General features: G+C 41.4%; 1 pseudogene; it reads right to left on the bottom strand.

Annotated features, from left to right (window-relative positions):
• Positions 1-370: 370 nt before the first annotated feature.
• LOC101652613 overlaps positions 371-21,211 on the bottom strand; it is a 52,468-nt pseudogene continuing 31,627 nt past the window's right edge.

The following is a 21,211-nucleotide window of genomic DNA, read 5'->3' on the forward strand; positions in this document are numbered from 1 at the left end:
TATTGACATTGTTTCATGTTTAAAAAAGCAGACTAAGGGCAATTATTGATCCTTATAAGAGCCACCATAAAATTTGTATAGTGGGTGTTTTATTTCCTCATGTTGCTTCAGCACAAATACCACCCATTGGTGGCTTTAAGGGACAGACATTTATTTTCTCATAGTTCATGAGACAAAACTAGGATTCAGGCTACTGGGTCGTTTTTTTTTTTTTGTTTTGTTTTTGAACTGGTTACATTTTCATTAAATACACACAAGTAAAAACCATATGGTAAGGAGCTGGGGGTTAGGGCCCCCAAGGGAGTGGGAGCCAGGCCATCTGGGGTAGTGGCAGGGTAGTCAGGCCAGGCTGGCCATGGGGCCACCTGATTCATAGGCCATTGCTGGGGCCTCCAGGCAGCTCAGGGGTCCCCAGGCCAGCACCAGGCAGACTCAGTGGGGATGGCTCAGCCAGCACAGCCCAGCACTTGGTGTCACCAAAGACTTTGTTCATACATGTCATCGATGAGGGATTGCACAACGGCCTTGTCCTCTGTCGGCTTGTTGAAGTGCTTGAATATGTGGCCCACAGCCTGGGCAAATTCTTGAGGAGAGCTGTAAGGAGGGTGTGGTCCTGGCAGCTTCTCCTGAAGGCGGGCTTGGATCAGTGTCAGGTCGACGATGCCACCAGTCTGATGCAGGGTGAAGGTGGAGTCGGTGGCCAGCTGGTGCAGGGGGCGGCATGGCTCCTGGCAGAACAGGACCAGTGAGACATGCTGACTTTTCCGCTGCTGGGCAGGCAAAAGCTTTGCCACCACACCAGTGATTTCTGCCCCATCCAGGTAGAGAGCTCCAGTCAGTCCTCTTACAGCAGGTCAGGGAGTAAGCGGCTCCACTCCTCCCCTGTGCGTCCATCCTGCAAAGCTGTTAGGGGACAGTCCAGGTGGAAGCAGAACTCGCACTGGTTGCACATGACTACATCTCCTGGCTTTTGGCAGACACAGCAGATGGTGGCACTGTCGTCCAGGGCACCAGGGCCAATAGATGGGTCCGAGGCAGCCTCGGGGGGGCCACCACCTCCAGGCCTGAGCTGGTGCTGCCACTGCGTGAGGCCAAGTGGGGGACCTGGACTCCAGGGCCTTCGGCAAGGGCCATCAACACAGGCTTGGTCCCTAGGCCTTTGGCACTGCAGGGGGAGCTCCAATGGCTGCCTCTGTCTCTTCCTCATTGACTATGGCTAGGCCAGTAGGAGTGGGATCCCAGAGCCCCTGGGGGTTTGGTTCCAGGCTGACCAGCAGCCGTAGCCCCTCCATTCCGCTCCATGACAATGAGGTTGTAGTCCTCTGTGGGGTTGAGGTTGTAGTCCTCTGTGGGGTTGCCTGGGAAGACCCTGAACACTGGCTGCTAGCTGTCAACTGTGAGGTCTGGGTTCAGGTGCTCCAGACTGACTCCTGGGACCTTGTGCATGAGTCCACTCATGCCCCCCCTCACCAGAGCGGGCCTGTTTACACCGGACACAGCTGGCTCAGTGCTTGTGTATGGGTCATCTAACCCGAAGCCATAGCCTTCCTGCACCTCCATGGGCTGATTGGCTGCTGCGGGAGGTTTGCTTGCTCAGTGGGCCAGGGTCAGGAAGGGTGAGGTGCGGCATAGGTGAAGGGCCTGTAGAGTTGGTGCCTGGGCGCTCTGCCATGATCTTGCCAAAGCCTGGGCACTCTTTGTCAAGGCGTTGAGGTCCCACTGGAACTTCACCTCCCCATGAGGATCCACAGGTCCATGTTCATCTTAAGGGCCTGGTGCAGCTGGAAGCTCGGTGCACGTTGTCTCTTCTTTCACTTTCTGTCGCCCCGGTCCTCGGTTCCTTGGTAATTTCCACATAGCTTCTTCTTGTTTATGCTGGGCAAAAATCGCTCAGTTGTTATTGCTGTTTGGGTTTGTGCTTGTTTCTTTTTGTCTAGGCTGCTTCTTATAACTCAGAAGTGGTTGGAAGAGTACACCCTACTCTTCTACTCTCATATGGCCTCATACACATAGCAAGCAAAGTATTTTGTTGTTGTGTGTCTCCCAGTCAGTTCTGACGCATAGTGACCCTATATGGAGTTTCCAAGGTTTACATTGGACAGGAACAGATAGCCTCACTTTTCTTCTGAAGAGTGGCTAATGAGTTTGAATCACCAGCCCTGAGGTGGTGCACCAAACACCACCAACAAAGTTCCTTACAGGACAGACAAGAACTGCCCAATGGGGCTTCCTAGGATGTAGTATTTGCAGGAGCAGATGGTCAGGTTGTTTCTCCTGGGGCTAGAATTCCAATATATATTTGTGAGGGAAACTTCAATCCATAACTGTGGGTTCAGGTAAACTTTGTTTTATCTATTATCGTCCATTTATAAAAGGCAAGAAGGGAAGGAGCAAGGTAAGGAGGGCGAAGAAGGACGGGAAGAAAGGCAAACTATAGAAGAGAGGGAGGAAGAAGGGAGGAACAGAAGCAGACCAGGGAATTTACATATTTTGCATATATATTTATGTTACCACCTCCCGGACACACAGATTTAAGTGAATTTGCCAAAAATCTAACTTTTTTAATTTTTATATTTACTTTTTTAACTTGTTCATTTTTAATGTCAAGATACAGTTGATTACATAGTGACCTAAAGCAGTGAACCAACAGATAGGGCTGCGGGGCTGGCTCCAATCCAAGCTACGTGAACCCCTCCCCAGAAGAATGCATTACAGAGAGCAGCACTGAAGACACAGCTCTAGGAGAAGAGCAGGGCTGCTCACAACACATGGGAGCAAATTTCCTGCTTACAGCAGCCAATGCACAGAGAGGACCAGAGGGCCGACCCTACCCCAAGACATGGCATCCCTCACTGAGCCATAGCCCTACAAAAGATATCACTGGAGACATAGTGCAGGAATTGTGCCCGCTCTGACACTCCCACATGGGGTAAAACACAAAGGGAGTGCAACAGAGCAGCAAGAGGAGCAAAGCAATGATGTCCCTGAGGAATCCCAAATGAAGACTTTAGGGGTAGCGCTTGGCCTCATCAGACTTGATCAGAAAACATTCATAAAGGTCAACAGACAGACCCGGAAGATACGCAGGATAAACAATCCTGAGGAGAAAACGTTGAGATAGTTAAGGTTTATTGTGCCAACCTGACTGATAACAAATGTGGGATTAATTGAAAGGCAGAGAGATAAATGGCTCAGTGAGTCTCACCTTTCTAGTTCTCAGGTCTCTTGCTCTCTGATGGTCGGACCAGGGTGCAGCTGCCTCAGCTAGTTCCCTGCTTCAGCTTGCAAGGCTTACTTCCTGCGAGACATCCCTGAGGAGAAGCCAGATGGACCTACCCTGATGCAGGCCTGGGTGTGGGAGCGGCCATGTGGAGACCCCTGCCAGCACTGAGATGCTTACACACTCACTGATTTGGCTTTCCTCCTGAAGTTGGTGTCATTGCATGCATTTTTTGAGATTGAGGAGGACTTTGTAGATCTGTGTCGGACATATGGGCTAATATTGGACTTATGGGCTTGGACAGCACTGGGTTGGGATGCTTTCTTAATATACACTTATCCTTTATATACAACTCCCTTATATACATATGAGTTTCTGTGTATTTGTTTCTCTAGTCTACCCAGACTAACAAAAATGTTATCAACAGTCTGGGAGACTTGGGAGAAGTGGAGATGGGGGAAAGGAAAGATGGAGCTAACAAACTCAGGGATAAGGGAACAACAAGTGATCTGAAATCGATGGTGAGGAGGGAATAGGATGCTTTTGGGGTTTGATGAAGTGCAATGTAGCTAAGAGGAATTACTGAAAACCGAATGAAGGTTGAACATGATAGTGAGACAAGAGGCAAGTTAAAGGAAATAGAGGAAGAACTAGGAGGCAAAGGACATGTATAGAGATATAAATACAGGCATGTACATATGTAATCATATTACTATTTAATCATAGAGACATAGATCTATGTGCATATACTTAAATGTTAAATATTAAGGTAGCAGATGCACATTGGGCCTCTACTCAAGTACTCCCTTAAAGCAAGAACACTTTGTTCTAACAACCTGGCATTCTGTGATACTCACCTTCCCAACACGATCCCTGAAAACAAAATGGGTACATAAACAAATGTGAAGAAAGATGATGGTGCCCAGCTATCAAAAGATATAGCGTCTGTGTTTTTAAAGGCTGGAAGATAAACAAGCGGTCATCTAGCTGAGCAGCAACAAAGTCCACATGGAAAAATCACACCAGCCTGGATGATCACAAGGTGTCAATAGGAACAGGTATCAGGCATCAGAAGACCCAAAACATTCATATCAATGCAAATGATGGGGGTGAGGGGATGAGCAAAGTGGAGACCTGATGATCCAGCCAGGGTGCAGTATAGCACCAACGAAACATATAACATTCCTCTCGTTGTTTAATGCTTCCTCCTCCCCACTATCATGACCCCTGTTCTACCTTACAAATCTGGCTAGACCAGAGCATGTACACTGGTACAGGTAAGAACTCTTGACAACCGGAATCCAGGACAGGAACAATAATGGGAGTAGCAATAACCATGAGAGTTGGGGCAAAGTGGGGGTAAAAAGGGGGAACTGATCACAATGATCAACATATAACACCCCTGCCCCCCACCCCCACCCCAAAGCGACAAACAACAGAAACGTTGGTGCAAGGAGACAGCAGATGGTGTCAGATGTGAAAATAATAATAATTTATAATTTATCAAGGTTTCATGAGTGTGGGATTGTGGGGCCAGGAGGAAAATGATATAGAGCAGATACAAAGGGCTCAGTAGAAAGACAATGTTTTGAAAAGGATTATGGCAACATATGTACAAATGTGCTTGACACAATGGATGTATGGATTGTTATAAGAGCTGTAAGAGACCCCAATAAAAGGATTTTTAAAAATACAGCTGATTGCTAGATCATTCTTTGTTCTTTTTGGAATTAAAAAAATTATAAAATAAAATTTATTTTATAAAAAAAAAATTTTCCAACATAAAAAATAAAAGTTAACAAATTCTATAATAGCAAAATTTGCCTTGATGTCTCCTAGTGCTTTTCTTATCTAAAACTTTTAGAAAGTACTTCTAAAAGATTGCAAGTTCTTATTCTGATATGGTGCCACTGAATTCATATTAAGATAAATTCACCTTGAAATTAAGAAATTAATTAGATGAGCTTAATTGTCTCTGAGGAAATAAAACAAATAATAGATAGGGGTTATTGAAGAGCCATCACTGCCATCCACTGATATATTGATTTGACTCATAGCAACCCTCTGGAACAGAATGTAACTGCCTATAGCAGTTACATAATATCCTGTCAACTTCTGTAGGAGTGGAGTCTAGCCTGTCAATCAGGTCACAGATTGATGAGCTCATTTGGAGGCAAGAAGGAGATAAATACCTCGCTGGAGGCCAGATACACACTCTGCTTGTCTCCCTGTGAGACATTCCTGTTGACAAGCCACATGGAGTTATGCTGATGGAGCCAGAGCCCTGCAGCTTGAGAAGCTACATGGAGACCCCTTGCCAGCACTGAGACATTTATAATGTCACTGGATCCACAGGACTTTCTACCCACTGGCCTGTGATTTTCCTGCATTCAGCATCATTGCACGTGTTGCGTGAGTTTGAGGAGAAATTTATAGACTAGTGTTGGACATATGGACTAATATCAGACTTATGGACTTGCTCTGGACTGGGTTGGGAGTTTGCTTAATATACAATTGTTCTGTTATATAAAGCCCTTTATTATACACTTATGAGTGTTTCTAGATTTGTTTCTCTAGTCTACACTCTAACAAACTGCCCCATCAGGTTTTCAGGTTATAACTATTTCAAATGTAGAATGCTATAACTTTCTCCTGCTGAGAAACTAGTGGGTTGAAACCATTGACTTCTCAGATAGCAGTTGAGTGCTTAACCATTGCACCTCCGGGGGGCTGGTTTCCTAGAAGAATTAGAGAGAGGCATCTGCTTGCACACTGCTTTTGGAAGGAATGAGATGGAGTATCAAGCCATAGGAACATTGGAAAGAGAAGGTGACCCTGGATGGCAGACTGAGAGAATGGTCTCGAGCCAGGCAGAATGGAGATGTTAAGAAGTATTTCTTTGATTTCACCAGATGTCCTGGTTGATAATCTCCTCACTCACTTTTTTCAAGTCTTGGACAAGCAAGAAAAGCTCATCCAATTGAAGGTGATCTATAGGATATAAGAAAGCAAAGGGATACAGTCTTAGATTTTCAGTAGCCTTTGTACCAACTTAAAGATTAAATTCAAGTTCTGATTTTAACTTACTGTAACACATCTGCATATGCATATGGAATTATGTAAGTACATATGAAAAAAGTCAAAATTAAAAATATATAAAAATGTGCTTTCATTTATTTAGTCTAGCACTAAAAGTTTTAAGAAATGTAGGAAATTTAATTTTTACATCACCATAATAACATAGAAAAAAAGGAATTGGCATATGAAAGGGATAAAAGGTCAATTTAGAATTATATCTAATTCATTCCAAACATAAGATGCTGTGGTTCATGTAAGGTTTGTGGCTTTAAAATATACTTTGAAATTCAGCATGAACCCCAAACTGTCATTGTGCATTCAGCACATCTCACCCTCTCTGAAAGCTTAGACTGAGATAGAGTCCAGTTATTATGTTTGGTTCCACAGATTATTTTTTATTATCTAAAATTCCATGAGTCTCAGTGGGTACTTTCCTAAGCTACTAAAGTAAAACTGCACAGTACACATATTTTTAATGTACAAATCAATTAACGTATTTGTTTGACTGGTTACTAGTTAAATTTATTTAGTTGATCTAGTATATAATTTTAAAATTTGCTGTCTTACTATGAGAACCATTTCACTATGAAGGATTTGGGAAAATATCAAGGAAATATTGGTAAAATATCCTTTTGATTTAACTGGTGTGCTAGTCCAAGTAGACTAGATAAACAAATCCAGGGAGAGTCATATTTGTATAAGAAAGAGCTTTATATACAAGAGCAGTTGAATATTGAGAAAACATCCCAGCCAAGTCCAGATCATACATAAGTCCTGTATTAGCTCATTATGTCTGATACCAATCTATAAATTCTCCTTAAGACTAATGAGACACATGCAATGACCCTGAATGCAGAAAGATCACAGGCCAGTGGGTGGGAAGTCTTGTGGATCCAGTGGCATTGTAAGTATCTCAGCATTGGCAGGGGTCTCCATGTGGCTTCTCTGGCTCCAGAGATCTGGGTCCATCAGTTTCTCTCCATGTGTCTTCTCCACAGGGATGTCTTGCAGAGAGTCAGCAGAGAGAGTGTGTGTCTCCTGCCTCCAAGGAGGAAATAAAGGAGTTCCCAGAATCCCCAGGAGAAGGCCATGCCCACACAGAGGACTCATTGGCTATATCCTGATTGACAGACTAGACTCCACCCCTTCACTCTTAGTCCTCACATTGACACCAGATTATGTAACTACTACAATTGGTATTGTGTTGGTTCCTTATTGTTTCAAGTAGTTTACTAATTCATATGCACATTTCAATTCAGTTTTTGCCTTTGGATGGACTCTTATTAAAACAAGAAAATGTTAAAATTGTTGATGTAAGATTTGGTAGTGTTGGGTCTAACTCATAGCAACCTTGCGCACAATGAAATAAAATATGGGCCTGCTTGCACTGACGTCATTTCTTGCTGCCACTGTATTAGTTGAGCTTGTTAAGGGGCTTCCTATTTTTCACTGACCCTCTCCCAGGCATCATGTCTTTCTCCAGTAAATAGTCTGTGCTGAAATCATGTCCAAAGAACGGGAGAAATCTTACCATCCTTGCTTCTAAGGAATATTCTGGTCATATTTTTTCAAGATAGTTTTTGGTTCCCTTAGCTCAAAACAAAACAAAACTCACTACCATGGAGTCAAAGGTGATGCATACTGACCCTCTAGGGCAGGGTAGACCTGCCCTTGTGGGTTTCGAAGACTGTGCTTCTCCCTGGTTTCCAACTCCTGGCTGATGAGATAGTCAGTATTCTTCTCCAAGACCATAACTCGAATACATCAATTCTTCTCCAGTCTTTCTTATTCGTTTGCCATATTTTACATGACTATGGGGTGTCTGAAAACACTAGGCTTGGATCAGACACTCCTTAGTCCTCAAAGTGACATCTTTGCTTTGTTAAGACTTTGAATAAGTCTTGTGCAACAGAGTTACCTAATACAATGCTATTTTAGTTCTCTGTTGCTGTTTTCATGAGCACTGATTGTGGTTTCAAAAGGTTGATAAGTTCCATCTTTCCTCCATTTATTATGATGTTGTCTTTTCATGCAGATTTGAGGATTTGATGTCCTTACACTGAGCTGTAATTCATAGTGAAGGCTATAGCCTTTGGTTTCCATCAGTAAGTGCTTCAAGTGCTCTTGACTTTCAGCAAGCAAGGTTGTATCAATTGCATAGTCAAAGTTGTTACAAGCCTTCCTTCATTCCTGATACCACATTCTTCTTCATATAACGCAAATTCTCTGATTATTTGTTCAGCATACAAATTGAGTATGCACAGTGAAATAATATCATTTGGATGCAAACCTTTCCTGATTTTAAGCAATCCAGAGTTCTCTTGGCTGTACTCTTGCCTAAGATATGGACAATGCTAGCCATTGCAATTCAAACCTACCAGCTATTCTGCTGGTGAAAGATCAGGGTGTGGACTGGCATAAAAATGTACAGCCTCATAAATCCTGTACAAACTAACTACGAGTCAGACTGGACAAGCAGCAGTAACTTTTTAGGTTAGTATCACTTTGTTCTCTTGGGACTGCCTCATTATGTACATTTTGAACATTAGCATGTGAATGCAATGATATGTTCTGGAATTTCTGTTCTTCACCATGTTATAATTCACATAAGCAAATATCTGTTTAATCAGTAAAACATAAATGATATCCCTCATTCCGCATCACTTTTTGAATCCTGTTTGAATCCTGACAGCATGCCACATCAATGTCCTCTTGAAACAATTTTAATTAAACTTTCTTCAGCAAAATTTTACTTGCTACTTGCACTTGTTCAATCATTTCTTCATTTTGTTTTCACTTTCTATTAGGATGGGCAACTAATATGGACCTCCTCTTACAGGAGCCATTGTAGAATAGTAGTTACACGTTGGACTGCTCACCACAGCTTCAGCAGTTTGAAACCACCAGCCACTCCATGAGAAAAAGAGGAGGCTGTGTACTCCAGTGAAGAATCACTGTCTCGGAAACCCCACAGGGCAGTTTTTGTCTGCAGTCACTATGGATTGTCTTCTTCTCAATGGAAATGCGCTGAGCTTGAATAGAATTAACTCAGACAGTGAGTTTACATTGGTTCTTTTCAGGTGTACAGGTAGCTGTGTTACAAATTTCTTGGTATAGCTAAATGAATGCCTTCAGCACTGTCTAAGCTGGTGGAAACACTTCAATTGGCATGCTGGAATGACTGGAGCCCTGACACTTTGTTGAACTGTAGTAGCGTTTGTGTTTTTCTGTCACTGGAAGCTATACCACCACAAGTACTTCAAATGCCAGCAGGATTATCCAGGGAGGACAAGTTGCTGCTGAGCTTTCAGACAAAGGCAGACTAGAAAGAAGGAACACCTCTAAAAAAGTAGCCTCTGAAACCCTTATGAATGACAGTGGGGCCTTATTTGATATAGTGCTCTAAGACAAGCCTTTGAGATTAGAGGAAATTGAAAACATTTCTAGGGAAGAGTTTCCTTATCAACTGCTCTGTCCCTCTCACTGCCATGAAGTCACTTCTAACTCATAGTGGCTCTATAGGTCAGAGAAGAACTACCTCCAGTGGGTTTCTAACATTATACATCTTTGCAAGAGCCGGCATCCTCATCTTTCTCCCACAGATTGATTGGTGGTTTTGAAATATTGATCTTTCAGTTAGCATGGCTCCAGGTGTTAACTTGAGCAAAAAGTATTTTAAAATGTGACAGGAAGAGATCAGCCAGTCAGGGTGCAGTATAGCACTGATGAAACACACAACCATCCTCTAGTTCTTTAAGGTTTCTTCCGCCCTCCCCCCACTATCATGACCACAACTCTATCTGACAAATCTGGCTAGACCGACATTTATACTGGAACACATAAGAGCTCAAAACACAGGGAATCCAGAACAGATAAACCCCTCAGGACCAATAAGGGGAGCAGCGATACTAGGAGGGTAAGTGAAGGGGAGAGGGTGCAATAAGGGGGAACTGATCACAATAATCGATGTATGGCCCCCCTCGCAGAGAGACAAATAGCAGAAAAATGGGTGAAAGGAAACAGTGGTTGGTGTAAGGCATGGGGGATAAAAAAGAATAATTTATAAATTATCAAGGGGACATGGGGGAGGGAGAATAAAAAAGGCTAGGGGTAAATGAGGAGCTGATACCAAGGGCTCAAGTAGAAAGAAAATGTTTTGAAAAAGATGATGACAACATATATACAGATGTGTTTGACACAATGGATGTATGTATGGATTGTGATAAGAGTTGTAAGAGCCTTCAATAACAGAAAAACAAATTTAAAAAATAAGACACACAAAAAATGTGACATATATGACTATGATGCACACCTTCCTGACGCAATCACTGAAGACAAAGTGGGTGAATAAGCAAATGTGGTGAAGAAAACTCATGGTGCCTGACTATCAAAAGATATAGTGTCTGGGGACTTCAATGCTTAAAGGTAAACAAGTGGTCATCTAGCTCAGAAGCAACAAAGCCCACATGGAAGAAGCACACCAGCCTGTGCGATCACGAGGTGTCGAAGGGCTCAGGTATCAGGCATCATCAGAACAAAAATCATATCATTGTGAATGAGGTGGGAGTGCAGAGTGGAGACCCAAAGCCCATTTGTAGGCCACTGGACATCCCCTTACAGAAGATTCTCGGGGAGGAGACCAGCCAGTCAGGGTTCGATGTAGCAATGATGAAACATACAAGTTTCTTCTAGTTCCTAAATGCTTCCTCCCCCCTCCCACTATCATGCTCCCAAATCTACCTTACAAATATGGCTAGACCAGAGGATGTACACTGGTACAGATAGCAACTGGAAACACAGGGAATCCAGGGCAGATGATCCCTTCAGGACCACTGGTGTGAGAGGTGATACTGGGAGGGTGGAGGGAGGTGGGATTGGAAAGGGGGAACTGATTACAAGGATCTACATATAACCTCCTCCCTGGGGGACAGACAACAGAAAAGTGGGTGAAGGGAGATGTCAGACAGGGCAAGATATGACAAAATAATAATTTATAAATTATCAAGGGTTCATGAGGGAGGTGGGAGTGGGGAGGGAGGGGAAAATGAGTTGCTGAAGCCAGAGGCTTAGGTGGAGAGCAAATGTTTTGAGAATGATGAGGGCAATGAATGTACAAATGTGCTTTACACAATTGATGTATGGATGGATTGTGATAAGAGTTGTATGAGCCCCTAGTAAAATGATATAAAAATGTGACTTCTATAGGTATTTAACATCATTCAGCAATTTTTCATTCTCCTTATTTTTGAGAACTTGATGAAGTAATTTAATTTATATTTCTTTCAATCTGTAGGGAAACTCAAGGTGATTCCATGCTGATTTCCCTGATTGATGACCCTGACTAAAATGCAAAGATTTAATTTATATAAATGCATACATAGAGATAGACATGTTTAATCATAATTGTCATTCTATTGTACATCATAGAAATGACATTGACTAGAGTTACCATAAATCAATGGAAAAAGCCAGAAAGTAGCACGCTTTACTTAATTAAGAGGCTCTTAGGCATTCAACATATGCCAGCAAGAACAGACAAGTAGAGGGATGCTTTCTCTGCCCTTATATGTGACGCTAACTGCACTCAGCCTTAATCTTTTGGAACACAGTATGTCTGTAAAGAAACAAACAGGGTCCTGAGTAACAAAAACCCTTCTCCAATGGACAGACATGTTTATCCTTTCTGGCAATAGAAAAAATCGGACATTGACTATAGCTCTAGAAAGAGTAGAATTTTGGCAGCCAGAATAAAGGAGTCAGGGTTGTAGGAAGAGGAAGAAGGAGGAAGAAAGAACATATGAATGGAGGAGTCCATGCGGAAGGGAGGGCCAGAACAGTGACGTCCCAGAATCCAAGGGAAGAAACTGACCCGAAGTAGAGAGAGTGGGAAACCAGGAAAAAGGTAAATAATGCTTTGAACAGCTTGTGAACTCAGCCATTGGTTGTATGACTGACCTGACATGAGAAGCGTCCATGCCAGAGTACAGTGAGCAGCTGGCACAAGTGAGTTTAAGACGGGAGGCAAAAAACTGAAGCAAAGGGTACAGACACCACTTTCAAGTTCCATGTGTTGATCCATTAAAAGTTCAATGAATATAGTGAGAATGATTTTAGTGGGTTTATGCTAATGAGCAATAAAAGTATAGGCATCTTAGAAATGGAAACAGAGCGGATGGGTACTGTCTACTCATTTAAAATTCTGCTTTAGTTCCATTGAGCTCAATTATGACTTCCTAGTAACATCTCCCAAAATATATATTTCATATCATTCCTATTAAAATGAAAAAAATGGTTTCTTAATGTTAATACCTCTGAAGGGAAACTCTTATAACCTTTATTTACTACCTAGTTACATTAATATTTTTATTTTTTTATAACAATAAACTCTCTTGAAAGACAGCATTGTTTCACAGTAGCTAGTAGCATAGGATGTCGAGCTAGGTCACTAGTTTAAATCCGAGCGCAGTCTCTAGGAACTCTGAAACTCTGAGTAGGTTGTGTGCCTCAGGTTTCTCATTGATGAACAAAGATAATTACAGCATTTCCTCATAGTGCTGTCTTGAGGCTCATATGAAATAACAATGTTAGTCCATAAAAATAATTTAAAGACTATTTGGCATATAGTATATGCTCAATTTATGAATGTTCATTAAGTAGTGCCAAGAGTTAATTTATTCTCTAGATAATAAAAGGTTGAGCTTTGAGTTCACCAACATGTACATTAGACGTAAGGTCCAGTTATCTATTTCTGAAAATTTAGTCATTGAAATCTCTATGAAGAATAGTTTTTTTTCCCTGACACATATGGGTTAACATGAGTTGGAATCAATTGATGGGTATTTTTAATATCAATCCGAAGTTATTGCAGTTTTAAACTAATGCCACATATATGGAAAATTGAGAACAACATGTAGGTTAGTCATTGAAATATAAAATAGAACTGAATTAATTTTTAATTCAAGACTCAAGATATAATACTGAACAATTCTAAGAACAAGTCAGGAGGCATGAAAAGAAGAAGAAATATAGAGAGTCATTGTACAAAAAATGATTGCGTGGTTTTCAACCATTGAAAGGATTGAAATCATGAACGTGTGCATCAGTGTCACATCCATTCACCACACATATTAAATCTGCATTCTTAGAAATAATCTGAGAAACTGTATTTTATGAAGAGTACAGCATCAGTACTCGAGGATGGCTTCTTGACCTCCTTTAATACACAAATGGTGCAACTTTGCTAGCTGAGAATGAGGAGGACTTGAGGTATTTAGTGATGAAGATCGAGGACTGCAGCCCCCGGTGTGGATTTAACTCAATGTAAAGAAAAATATTCCCAAAATTGGACCAAAAGAATTATCATGATATATGAAATAAGATTGAAGTTTTCAAAGTTTGTATCTTCGTTGGACCACAGTCAGTGTTCATAGAGGCAGGAGGCAAAAAATCAGTGACCATATTCCAATGGGCAAATCCACAGTAAAACCATCCTTTCAAAGGCCTTCCCTCCCAGGACACTCTACTTCCCTGCTAGATGTTAATATTTCATTGCAACGATCACTCAAAAACTCACAGAAAAAATCCTTGATTGTGGGTTTTATTAGAAATGCTAATAAGTTGCAAAATGTTGAGTATACATTTCTTTTGTCTGCGGTGTGTTTTCTTAGGCACGCTGGCAAGAATATCTCTTTGGTCCTTTGATCTCAGCCTCACAACTTCTTGGTCTCTGGACTCCTCAGCCAAGTTTACATAGCTCCTTTAGAGCTCCTCTTAAGTGCCCAAAAGGGCACCTCACTCTGCAAGTCAGCCTCCTGCTCAAAGACACTCAGTTTTTCAAGTTCAATGTGGGCCCAAAACTCTTTCCTTTGTCTTAAAGTCTGGGCTCTTCTGCAGCTTCTCCAGGAAGGGGTCTTAGACCTGTTTACTCCTGGATCTTCTTTCTGAGTGAGTGTGTAACTCTTTCTTTCTGCTTCTGAAATGGCTTCTTTTATACACAGTGGGAAGGCAAAACTGGCTAATTCTCTCTATTAAAACTATCCACACCTATTTATATGATGCTATGTAATCATATATAAACATTCAGGCACTCACCTTCAAACAATTAGACAGATGTATTTTTTTCTTTACCTTTGTCCTATTCCACACAGGGAATATAATGAGTCATATTTGTGAGTGCCATAGATAAGAAAGCATAGGCCAAATTCACAGGGCTATAGTTTTACCCTAAACCAACAGCATCAGCATGCCCTGGAAAACTTAGAGATGACGATCCCCATCACAGACCAAATAAATCAGAAACTCTGGAGGTAGGGTCTAGCAATCTATTTTGACAAGTCCCCAAGGGATTCTAATACATGCTTAAGTTTGAGAGCCACTTCATGAAAGGATTAAAAAAAAACAAAACCAAAACATGGTATGAGTTAGACCACGTTGACTAGAGAAACAAATTTAGAGACACTCATATATGTGTAAAAGAGAGATTTACATCAAGTAGTAGTTATTTATCAGGAAAACATCTCAACCCCATCCAGATCAAGTCCATAAGTTTGATGCTAGTCTATAAGTCCCTGTTCAGACTTACAAAGCCACATGCAATGATTCAGAATGCAGAAAGATCACCGGTTGGTGGGTGCAAATCCTTGTGGAGCCAATGGCTATGGACACATCCCCAGGGCTCCAGTAAATCTCTGAGTGGCTCGCCAGCAGGAAGGTAAAGCAGACTGTGAGAGGAATTTCCCAGGATCCTCCTTATGAAAAGACCACACCCACCAGGTTGTACCTTGAAGCTGTGACCTAATTGCCAGGCTAGTCTCCACCCATATCTTCTAATGGGGGTCATGTTGACACAAATAAAACCTAACTATCACAGTCCAACCCTTGCCAATTTGGCACTTGTACACAATTCTCTAGCAACAACTTAAAAAACAAGGACAGTAATAAAATCATATTTGTGCCTAAGAGGATTTTGGGAACTCTCTCTCTCTCTTGATTCTGCCATCAGAAGAGACAGGCCTCTCTCTTTTTTTCTGCTTCACATTCTGGTTGACAAGCATCATGGAGCCATGCTGATGGCAGCCAGAGCCCTGAAACTAGAGGAGCCAAGCAGAGACCCACACCAGCACTGAGATGCTTCCACTGCCACTTGATCTACAAGACTTTCTACCCACTGGTCTGTGTTCTTCCTGCATTTGGCATCATTGTATGTGCTGCGTGAGTCCACAGTGGAATTTGTGGACTAGTATCAGACATATGGGATAATATCAGACAATGGACTTGATCTGGACTGGGATGGGATGTTTTCTCAATATTCAATTGCTCTTCTATAGAAAGCTCTTTCCTATACATATATGAGTATCTCTGGATTTGTTTCTGCAGTCTACTTGGACTAAGACAATGCTGCCTCACCTTTTGACCACAGTCCCTGTCACAATTCTGATCAATATTAGCCCCCTTGGGCTAGGTAATGCCATAGGCTCAGGCTCCACCCAACTCTTTAAACTTTAAACTAACCAACCCCTTATCTTCTCCTTTATTCCTTGTGAACCAAGTCCACAAGTGTCAGTAGCCAGACTCAACCAATCTCTCTATTGCTGCTTTTCTCCCACTTCTACTGAACAAGTAAATCCATATGGTCTCCTAGTGAGCCACCGGTTGCTCACTGGCTTCCTTTAACATTTGGTGCTAGAAGAGAATTTTTTCATGGCTCCAAATTTTTTTCCAGCTTCAGGCACAAACCACAAGTTCAAAATTCAAAAAGTCAAAGGGTTCCTTGTTCTTTCTTCAGTTTATCAACAGCTCTTTCAGAAAGTCCCTTTCAATGCAAATGTACTGAGCACTCAAGGCACTGGGTGAGCCTTTATCTTTTCAGAGCCTTCTTTGCAGGTGTGTCCTATACCCATTTAAAGATCCAATTTAATACCTGAAGGCAGTGAGTTACAAACTCTATTTTCATACTTCCCAGGACTTATTTCTATTACAAATTATATTAATAACAATAGGCAGAATAAATCAGTATAAACCTAGTACAGCCAGAGGCTAACCACATTCTTGAAACAGTCAAATGCAATCCTTATCTAAACTATCCCATTCATGGGCAATATGGCCTTGATCCTCTGGCTGCATCAAGCAGGGCTTTCTTGCAGTCATTTTCATCTTCTGTCAGCCATTTTGACTAAAGATGGCATGAGAGGAGACGTTTAAGGGGTCATTTTGTCCCTGGAGCTCAAAATTCACATTTATCACATTCATTTTTGCCATTTCATACAGGATAAACCAAAGACAACTTCTAGGAATCAATACCTTCACTTCCCATGTCCTTTCCAGAAAACAAGTATGTAAATGGTGTGGACTTATCTGGTGTGGCTAGCCATTGGAAAACTAACATAAGGCAGAGGTCAAATAAGCATCCACTCTCCATATTCATGATTTATTTCTCTAGAATCCCACTCCCCAGGTACCATTTAGAGACATTCATATATGTGTAAGAAAGAGCTTTGTATCAAGTAGTAAAATATATCAGGAAAACATCCCAGCCCAGCGCAGATGAAGTCCATAAGTCCGATAGTAGTCCATAAGTCCCTCTTCAGACTCACGAAACCACATGCAATGATGCAGAATTCAGGAAGATCACAGGCCATTGGGTGCAAAGTCTTGTGGATTCAATAGTGGATTGAATTCTCTAGGGCTTCTGCAGGTCTCCAGTAGGTGGATTCTCTAGGGCTTCTGCAGGTCTCCAGCAAGTCTCTGAGTGGATCACCAGCAAGAAGGTGAAGCAAGTAAGAGAGGAAATTCTCAGGATTCTCCTAATGAGAAGAGCATGTCCATGAGAAGGTACGATGGGGCTGTCACCTAATTGACAGGCTAGACTCTATCTGTATCTTCGTAGGGGTGCCATGTTAGCATGAAAACACTATCACATTTTGGAAAGAACTTGAGTTTCTGCATGACCCTTGGGAGCAGAGCCACTTGCCCTTCGTGAACTACCTATTCTTTTATAATAAAAAAATGCATTTTATTTTGTTTGAGCCACTACATTTTTGTGCCCCTTTGTTGCAGGTACTCTAATGAAATCTGTGGAGTACTTTTAAGCTTCTCAATTTATAACCAGACAACTCTAATAGGCATATAGCAAATAAAATGATACTCAACGGGCTATTTGTAATCTGATGCTATTTATAGACAAGTGAGGGAAATTGATTGGCTTTGTACTTGCTATACCTATTAATAAAAGTACACATATAACCGCTCATAAACTCACTTCCTGACACACATCACCCATAAATTTTTTAGTTATAGAAATATACTTTCTAGCATATTAATCCCAGAAGTAAAATAATCCGAGACAAAATTGCATACAATCAGGATGACACTTACCTCTATTTAAATACTTTTACAATTAATCATACTTTAGTACATAGATTCATATTCTTTTTAAAATTCATTGGACTCAGTACAATTCAATAAAATGCAATAAATATTTCATACACTTTTATTCTCTCCCAGCAACTATTAAGAGGCAGTCGAGAAACAAAGATAATTAAGACATGCAATCTGCCCTAAAGGAGCTTACAGTCCCCTGAGAGAATAGCAATTTCACTCCCAGGAGTAGATTTTGAGTGATGTGCTTCCCATTCTTTTGTAATCTTTATCAAAGTAATACGTAAACAAAGATATCTATTTAATGCTTCCATTAACTTTCCTTTGACACTAGTGTATTTACAATTTTTGCATTTTTATTTTAATACCCTTTTGTTCATTAAGCTTAGAAAACTTTTTATTGAGGTGCAATCTACACAAGCTATGAATACCCTCATCTTCAGTATACCTTCTAAGTCACATTGGCATTGGAGGATGTGGTGTAATGGATTTAGGTAAATGAAGCATGGCCTTTGGAGTTTAGAAGCCTAGGTTTGAATCCCAGCTCTAATACTTATTAGGTAATTTTATGCAATATATTCTATACTCATATTCCTTCCATCTAAATTGTTAAGAAATGTACCGCATATACTCATGTACAAGCTGAGTTTTCCCACACATTTTTTTATTACTTTATTGGGGGCTCATACAATTCTCATCACAATCCATACATGCATCCATTGTGTCAAGCACATATGTACATTTGCTGCCCTCATCATACTCACAACATTTGCCCTCCACCTCAGCCCTTAATATCAGTTGCTCATTTCCCCCCTCCCATTCCACGCCCCCTCCCTCATGAACCCTCCATAATTCACAACTTATTATAGTTTTGTCATAAATTACACTGTCCGACATCTCCTCCCGCCCTCTTCTCTGCTGTCCCTCCCCCAGGGAGGAGGCAATACCTTGATTCTTGTAATCTGTTCCCCCTTTCCACTCCACATTCCCTTCACCCTCCAAGCCTTGCCCCTTTCACCACTGGTCCTGAAGGAGTCTTCTGTCCTGGATTCCCTGTGTTTCCAGTTGCTATCTGTACCAATGTACATCCTCTGGTCTAGCCAGATTTGTAAGGTAGAATTGGGATCATGATAGTGGTGGAGAGGAAGCATTTAAGAACTAGAGGAAAGTTATATGTTTCATCATTGCTACCCTGCACCGATTGGCTCATCTCCTCCCCTCAACCCTTCAGCGAGGGGGTGTCCAGTTGCCTACTGATGGGCTTTGAGTCTCCACTCTGCACTCACCCACCTTTACAATGATATTTTTTGTTCTTTGATGCTTGATACCTGATCCCTTCGACAGCTCCTGGTCACACATGGTGTTGTGCTTCTTCCATGTGGGCTTTGATGCTTCTCAGCTAGATGGCCACTTGTTTGTCTTCAAGCCTTTAAGATCCCAGACATTATATCTTTTGGTAGCCAGGCACCATCAGTTTACTTCACCACCTTTGCTTATGTTCACATTTTTCTTCAGCAGTCGTGTCGGGAAAGTGTGCATCCTGGAATGCCAATTTAATAGAACAACGTGTTCTTGCAATGAGTAAGTGCTTGAGTGGAGGCCCAATGTCCATCTACTGCCTTAATACTAAACCTATTTTATGCAGCTTTTGTGGTAAAATTAGTTTTTGTGGTAAAATTAGGTGCCTCGGCTGGTATTCGGGTCAGCTTATAATCGAGTATATATTTAATATTCTTGGGAACTCATCAAAACTCCATAAATCAGTCGCTAACCTGTTTGTTTACATTTCCTTGCTTCTCACTCAGTCCAGCTACTTCAAGTCTGCAGGTGGTTTGCATAAATGGTGCATTCCGTATTGTGTTTCTCACAGTTTACCCATCATAGCTGAGTGTGGTAGTTACATAATATGGCTTCAGTTTGAGGATTTGGAGTGAAGGTGTGGAGTCTAGCCTGTCAATCATTGTATAAGCAAGGAGGCCTCTGTGTGGGGATGGCCTTCTCCTGATAATTCTGGGAACTCCTGTATTTCCTCCTTGGAGGCAGCAGACACTTCTCTCTCTCCTCACTCCCTGAAAGATGCTCTACTGACAAGACACATGCTGCTACGCCCTGGGAGCTGGAGAAGCCACATGGACCTATGCTGATGAAACCAGACCTCTGGAGCTGGAGAAGCATGTGGAGACCCGACCAGCGCTGAGATACTTACAACACCACTGGAACCAAAAGATTTCCAACTCACTGGCCTGTAATCCTCCTGCATTTGGCATCATTGCATGTGAGTCTGAAGAGGACTTTATAGATTGTAGAGACATATAGGCTAATATTGGACTTATGGACTTCATTTACACTGGGCTGGGACGTTTTCTCAATATTCAATTTCTCTTGTATATAAACCTTTTTATTATATACACATGAGTATCTATGAGTTTGTTTCTATAGTCTACCCAGACTAACACAATGAGCTAAGAAACGCTCCCTTTATCAGCATGTTTTTCTTCTTTCTCTGTCCCATTCTCCCGTCACACACTCTCCTTTCTGAGATCATCTTCCAAAACAAGTCCCAGTGTCCAAGACCAAGAGGTCTTTGGGGAAATGCGAAACATGACACTTCCTTTCTCCTCTCTTACCTCTCTGTCCTCTTAGGTCTTTTCCTCTCTTTCAGGAAGAAAGAAAGGAATAATAGAAGGAGGCATAAAAAGGTGGGAGGGAGGAAAGGAGAGATGCAACTCAACCTTCTCCTTCTGTCAGATGGAAAGGAGCTATGGACGGCTCTACCTTTGCTGATACCAAATGACTACCAAAGCCTTTTCTTTAAACGGCTTCTTTCCCAGAAGACATTCGGAAGCGTGTTAAATAATATATTAATCACTTTATTAATCACATTATTAACAAGCAAAGCCATAGTTGTTTTTGTTTTGTTATTTGAGCTTCAGATGCTATCTTCTTGCTATATTTGCACTGGTCCAGCTAGACAGATGGACTTTGTTTAGTTACTTATACGTTTTGGTCATTCTCAGATGCTATTACAGATCCCTGTAACACCTACCTTCCTAGAAGTTGCTAGAAGATCACCAAATTATGTTCTTCAAATTTCACCTTAAGACTTCCCCTATAAAGAGCCCTTTGGATCTTTACAATATGGGTCTATTTTATATAACCCTTTATAAGTTGTACCCAATTATCAATGTTTTGTTTCCCAAGAGAATATAAATTACATAAGGATAAATACAGGTTCACTAGATCACCTGACTGACACATAGCAAACCTTTGGTGAACACTGTTGAATGGCTATGAATCAATCATTTAACTCAAAAGAGAAAGAATTAGGGTTAAGACCAGGTTTGATGGTGGCAAATCATCAAATTTTACTTAGCAATTTCTGGTAAAATGTTTTGAAAGTAGTTTTTCAAAGAAAATAATTTTGAAGATGAAATGAAGGAGTGGTAATGTTGCAAAGTAAGCAAGCCAGCTGAATCCTGTTGGCAAAGGCAAGGTGAGGGAACTTGCTAGAAGATTACCAAACACCCATAGCACTTT

Source organism: Echinops telfairi, unplaced genomic scaffold (assembly GCF_000313985.2).
Source record: "Echinops telfairi isolate 266 unplaced genomic scaffold, ASM31398v2 ScPeMD7_7467;HRSCAF=8505_1, whole genome shotgun sequence".
Taxonomy (NCBI): Eukaryota; Metazoa; Chordata; class Mammalia; order Afrosoricida; family Tenrecidae; genus Echinops; species Echinops telfairi.